Source organism: Piliocolobus tephrosceles, chromosome 15 (genome assembly GCF_002776525.5).
Source record: "Piliocolobus tephrosceles isolate RC106 chromosome 15, ASM277652v3, whole genome shotgun sequence".
Classification (NCBI taxonomy): domain Eukaryota; kingdom Metazoa; phylum Chordata; class Mammalia; order Primates; family Cercopithecidae; genus Piliocolobus; species Piliocolobus tephrosceles.
In genome coordinates, this window is record NC_045448.1 from 76089025 (window position 1) to 76095652 (window position 6628).

The 6628-nt window shown below is 40.7% G+C and overlaps 1 non-coding gene across 1 annotated transcript; it reads right to left on the reverse strand.

Moving 5' to 3' along the window:
- Positions 1-5089: 5089 nt before the first annotated feature.
- LOC111523455 lies at positions 5090-5215 on the reverse strand. Its single transcript, XR_002725525.1, has one exon. It is a non-coding gene; the product is annotated as a U4atac minor spliceosomal RNA (small nuclear RNA).
- Positions 5216-6628: the final 1413 nt, after the last annotated feature.

Here is a 6628-nt window from a genome sequence, read left to right on the forward strand (position 1 = left end):
AGCTGGGGAATTTATGCTACAATTCCTCCTGCTCTCCTATCCTCCCTTTTCCTCCCTTTTCATCTCTTCACCTCTTTATCCTCTTTCCTCCCCTCCTTCCTTGCTTCCCTATCTCCTTTCCTTTCTTTTTTTATTGGTGGTGTTGTGCTTTGTCTTCTGGTTTGAACTATTTGAGGGTACACTGTTTAGGGAGTTTCTTTTTTGTTGTTTTGGTTTTGTTTTTCATTGTTGTATTAGTACATTTCAACTTTTTTGTGTGAGTGTGTGGAGAGGTATACTATAGGCTTTTCTGATGTGACTGATGATCCATGACAAGGTAGGTCTCTCTAAGCTCCTCTGCTTCTTCAAGTGACCTGACATGGAAATTGTGTCAAGGATAAGAGAATCTCAGTGTTTTAAGAATTAAAGCTGGGCCATTATCTTCGTCATCTCAACCTGCCATAACAAAATACCGTACACTGGGTGGCTTAAACACCAGAAATACATTTCTTACAGTTTTGGAGGCTGGGATGTGCAAAATCAAGGTGCTGGCAGATTCAGTGTCTGGTGAGGGCCCACTTTTTGGCTTGTAGAAGGCCGCCTTTTCACTTTGTTCTTACATGGTGGGGAGAAAGAGCAAGATGTCTGACGTCTCTTCATATAAGGGCACTGATCCCATAATGATGGCCCCATCCTTATCACCTTATCTTAACCCTAATTACTTCCTAAAGGCCACATATCCAAATACCATTACATTGGGAGCTAGGACTTCATCTAAATAGGGGTGGGAGGGAGACACAATTCAGTCCATAGCCACCAGTTAATCCCTAGACACCAAGAACCTTTCTCTTCACATGCTATGCTGGGGCTGATGGTCCAGGGTGCTTACTCTTTAAGGCCACGTGGCCTGTGAAGTTCACCTTACATATGCTATAGCCAAGTTTACTATTGGACCAGAAAATAAGTCTGACCAAGTAGTTGTAAGGATGATGAAAGACCCTGCATCAAAGATGGAGGAACAGATATCACTATAAAACTTCAGTGCAGCCTGGGATACCCCTGCAAGGTCTCTCTGATGCCTTCTCATCATTTTTTGATGTTGTTATATTTTTCATTTTTCTCCAGTGGTCAAGTCAGATCTCACATTTTGGGTGGGTATTTGGAAGGCCATATCAGTGAACTTTCTGTTCAGCTCAGGGATGACCCTCCCACAGCCTTGACAGTGCCAGTGAATGTAGGGATGATGTTCTGGGCGGAACCCCAGCCATCATGCCAATTTTCCATAGGAGCTATCTAAAGCTTTTTGTATGGCAGCAATAGCATGGACTGTGGTCACTAATCTCTCCACAATATCAATGTTGTCATGGTGACCTCGGCCAGGGTGGCCATGAGTTTGCTGGTGCAGGAGGCACTGCTGCCAATCTTGAAGGACTGGTCATATATCTTATGACTCACTGCCACCACAAACATGGCAGCAACCACAGAAGTGGTAGAGATGACGATACCTTGGGGTCTATCCTGCAAGTGAGTCCCAGCCTCTTATAAGGTAGTGAAGACACCAGTGGACTCTATAACATATTCAGCTCCAGCATTACCCGCCTTGTATGCTGTAAGATGGAGATGCACCTCCCATTGATCACAGGTTTCCAGTCTCAGCTTTGACAGTGCCATTTAACTTGCTATGGAGGAATCATACAAGAACCACAGTTGGTGATCAGTGTGGTTGAAGTAAATGGCATCCAATGAAAGTGACAATATTGCTCTGCAACTGTTAAAGGCAGTCCTTCCTGGCGAGCAGGCACCTGATGTGACCAAATCTGTTTATTCTAAACCTTCACCACCATGTCTTAGAGATGCAGCTGGCACTGCACCGAAAGCACAGCTGACTGTTGAGTGGGAAGGAGCTTTTTCTTAAAGAGAAAAAAGGGCAACATGTTTCTCTGTACCTAATCTCTAGTTTCTCACATTCTTACTGAAATAACCAAAGAGGAAATTATCTGTATTAACACTGGAACCCGGGGATGAGTACCAACCAACACATGCCAGATGCCTGGAGGAATTTCTCAGACGTGTTGTGCAGAAAGAACCACTGGGGGCCGAAACAGCCTCAGATAGAACCTAGACTGTAAGGATATGGCAAAAGAAGTTCCCAGGGCCAGAGCACGCAGCCCCTGTGGCTGAGAGAAAGGGTGTTTTACTTGTCTGTTGGAGCCATTGAGAGGTTCTAACCAGGGGAGTGATTAAGTGAACTTCTATTTTTCACAGATTAATCTAGTTACTGGAAGGCAAATAGGCTGGCAGGGAACAAGAGCGGAAAAGGGAGACCAGTTTAGAGACTTGTACTAATGTAGGGGAATTGGGAACAGAATAAAGTGGATAAATGTTCTATATATATAGTAGGGACAATAATAGGATGTAGTGTTGAATTAAAAACATTTGTCTCTGGTGGTGAAATTGTAGGTTGATTTTGAGTTACCTACTTTTTACTCATTTTATAATTTTTCTACAAGGAACATCAATTACTTAAATTTTTAAAAACTTAAAAATTAAAAAAAAATCTTCCTGAACACACTAAAAGGAGATAACTTGATTATGTATAAGGCATATCCTGGATAAATAGCTTTTGAATAAGAAAAGTTCTCAAAATAAAAACAAAACAGATGAAACAGGAGTAAGACTAGCCACTGGCATGTATTAGGGGGTAGGAATTTCTGTCTCTGTATGTTTAACTAGGGCAGTGGTTGTAGGATTTTGTTTTCAGCATTGGAATTCTTTCTTCAAATAAAATCTAAGTGGATGCCCTGTATATGGTAGAGACCACTGGAGCACTGTCTGGGAAAGAGCTAGGAGGCTCTGAGTCCCACCTGCTCCACTCATGCCTGAGGTTGTGCTCTTCCCTCATCTTCCCCCTTCCCCAGGAACAAAGGCCAAGGTACCTCCAAGGGCGAGATCAACAATTGTTTTGCTTTTTCTTTTCTCTTCTGTTAGCTTTTGGGATTTCAGCAGAGGCAGCTCTGTTTAATGCATGTAATATGTAGGTGACAGATAAAGCTGAGTGGAAGCCTGGCTTCTATCCTTAGTCAATCACAGCCATTATTATGCACTAGCTAGAATGAATTCACAGTGAAGGCAATATAGCACTGATTACAAAGATCCCTTAGATGGCAAAACAAACAAAAAGGTGGAAAGCAAGAAAAAGAAGCCTTTTCTCTTTCAAGGAAAGAGAAGACAAATGAGAGATGAGAACGTGACTTGCAAGCAAAATATCTGCGCCAGGTTAGGCTTGAACTACCACTTTGATTTTCTGTTTGAATCCAAGTCATTGCTAAGGATACCTAAGCAAGTCTGAGGGAGAAGGGCCAGTTCAGCAAAGGCAAATGGACTGGCCACTCTTCCCACAGACAATCACTTTCCCCTGCCTGTTACCACTCAGATAGTGAAGGGGTGTAATTGCTCCTACAAAATCCAGTTTGCAGCACAGCTTTAGGAGTTTATGAATTCAAGTGGGGAAACCATACCTTTTAGACTAGTTGGTCTGGGAAGAGGTCTGATGAGGAGCAGGTTCATAGGAGAGTGGGTAAGAAACACATTATTTTTCCATCTCAAACTCTTCTCCCTCTTCATTCTTAGAGTTTCAGTAGAAGTTTCCCTATTCTCATATGACTTTGCACTCCTGGTCAGAAGGTGCACCTGGGTTGGGCACAGACTCATGGTGGACCAATTCTAACACCTCATCCCCACATCCAGGGAATTATTTCTCCAGGGGTGGTGATATAATACATGTTGAGCCTCTGAGTGCCTCACCAAGGTTTCTGGATTTGAAACTAAGAATATCATTTTATCATTTTCTGGCAATGAGAAAGGTAAGCATTAAGATTCTACCCCCTCTTTCAGTAGGTGAATGGATTAACAAACCCTGGTATGTCCACACAATGGAAAACCACACAGCTGTAAAAAGAAAGACACTATTGATACATATATCAAATTATATTAATTTCAAAGACACTATGCTGATGAAGAGAAGCCACTATCAAAAGGTTACAATGCATAGCTTACATTCTCAAAAATAAGAACTTTAGTGATGGAATATTAGTGGGTGCTAGAGGGGTAACAGTGTTACTATCATGGGACAGCAGGAGACAGTTTTAGTGGCTCTGAAACTGCTCAGTATCCTTATCATAGTGGTAGTTACACAAATCTATACATGTATTAAAGTTCACAAATACATTTATATTATACAATATAAAATTTATTGTATAATAATATTTTTTTCTTTTGTATTATTATTATACTTTAAGTTCTAGGGTACATGTGCACAATGTGCAGGTTTGTTACATATGTATACTTGTGCCATGTTGGTGTGCTGCACCCATCAACTGGTGAGCACCCATCAACTCGTCCTTTACATCAGGTATAACTCCCAATGCAATCCCTCCCCCCTGCCCCCTCCCCATAATAGGCCCCGGTGTGTGATGTTCCCCTTCCCGAGTCCAAGTGATCTCATTGTTCAGTTCCTACCTATGAGTGAGAACATGCGGTATTTGGTTTTCTGTTCTTGCGATAGTCTGCTGAGAATGATGGTTTCCATCTGATCCATGTCCCTACAAAGGACACAAACTCATCCTTTTTTATGGCTGCATAGTATTCCATGGTGTATATGTGCCACATTTTCTTAATGCAGTCTGTCACTGGTGGACATTTGGGTTGATTCCAAGTCTTTGCTATTGTGAATAGTGCCGCAATGAACATATGTGTGCATGTGTCATAATCCTTTGGGTATACACCCAGTAATGGGATGGCTGGGTCATATGGTACTTCTAGTTCTAGATCCTTGAGGAATCGCCATACTGTTTTCCAGAATGGTTGAACTAGTTTACAATCCCACCAACAGTGTAAAAGTGTTCCTATTTCTCCACATCCTCTCCAGCACCTGTTGTTTCCTGACTTTTTAATGATTGCCATTCTAACTGGTATGAGATGGTATCTCATTGTGGTTTTGATTTGCATTTCTCTGATGGCCAGTGATGATGAGCATTTTTTCATGTGTCTGTTGGCTGTATGCATGTCTTCTTTTTTTTTTTTTTTTTTTTCGGAAAAGCGGGTTTTTATTTTTTCCAAAAATTGCACCAAGATAAAGCAAAGCTCTAGTTGATGCGAGTGTGTTGTTTAGGCGTTAGCAGTACTGCCCTCACTATGCGCTCATTGGACAGTAGCGCAACCCCAAGAAAAGGATGGTTTGCATGTCTTCTTTTGAGAAATGTCTGTTCATATCCCTGCCCACTTTTTGATGGGTTTGTTTGCTTTTTTCTCATAAATTTGTTTGAGTTCTTTGTAGGTTCTGGATATTAGCCCTTTGTCAGATGAGTAGATTGCAAAAATTTTCTCCCATTCTGTAGGTTGCCTGTTCACTCTGATGGTAGTTTCTTTTGCTGTGCAGAAGCTCTTTAGTTTAATTAATAATTTTTAAAATGATTTAAAATTATATTTTAAAACATACCTCTAAAGAGAAAGCAGAGATGGCTGATTTATAAAAGATAGAAGATAGAGAAGATTAAAACAGTTGAGAAGCAAGAAAATATGAAAGATGACCCCAAGTCCGCTGGATCCAGCTGTTCCAGGGCAGTTATAGTTTCATTCTTGGGTTCCATGACACAATCTTATACTCTTACAATAACTTCCCTTTTGTGCTTAAAGCTAGTTTAGCCAGGCTGGTTCATTAGCAATACAGAATCCTAATGAATGTAGTAAGAAATCACTGGTTCAATTTTGTATTAGTTATTCTAGAGCTGGAGGGTAGCTTTCCTCGTTACAAGCATAACAGTGAGTGGACTTTACAGATAATGCCACCTCAGCATTTATAGATTTTACCACATGGATACTAAAACATACATTCCAAACTCCTGACCCACTAAGGTCTAACACTTGCCAAGCAGTCTCTTTCCCTATGGTTGTCACATAACACAGAGTGCTCATTAAATCGAAGGAATTTTAAGTGATATTTATCGTTATACACAGTTTAGCTGACCTTATGGGATAGTTTACGCAAAGCATGCCAGGAGAAGACCCATGCTACTAGTCTGCTAGTGAAGTTTCCTTCCATGGTAGGGGTGGGGATAAGGGAGGTGTAGCATAGCCAGAAACTAGTGTTTCTTCCTTTTATGTTTTTCAGAATTATTAATATTATTTTTGATGGACCAATCATAATTGTATGCATGTATGGGGTATAACATAGTGTTTTGATATATGTATACAATGTGGAATGATTAAATCAAGCTCATTAACATATCTATCACCTCACTTACCTATCATTTTTATGGTGAGATATTTCAAATTTAGTCTTAGTTATTTTGAAATACACATTATTATGGATTATAGTCACTCTGCTGTGCAATAGGTCTCAAAACTTATTCCTCCTGTCTATCTGAAACTGTGCCCTCTTTGATCAACAACTCCCATTCCTTCCCTCTTCACCAGCCCCCACCCCCCCAGCCTCTGATAACTAACCACTGTTCTACTCTCAACTTCTATGACTTCAACTCTTTCAGGTTCCACATTTAAGTGAGATCATGTGGTATTTGTCTTTCTGTACCTGGGTTATATTTCACTTAGCATAGTGTCCTCAAAATTCATCCATGTTGTTACAAATGAC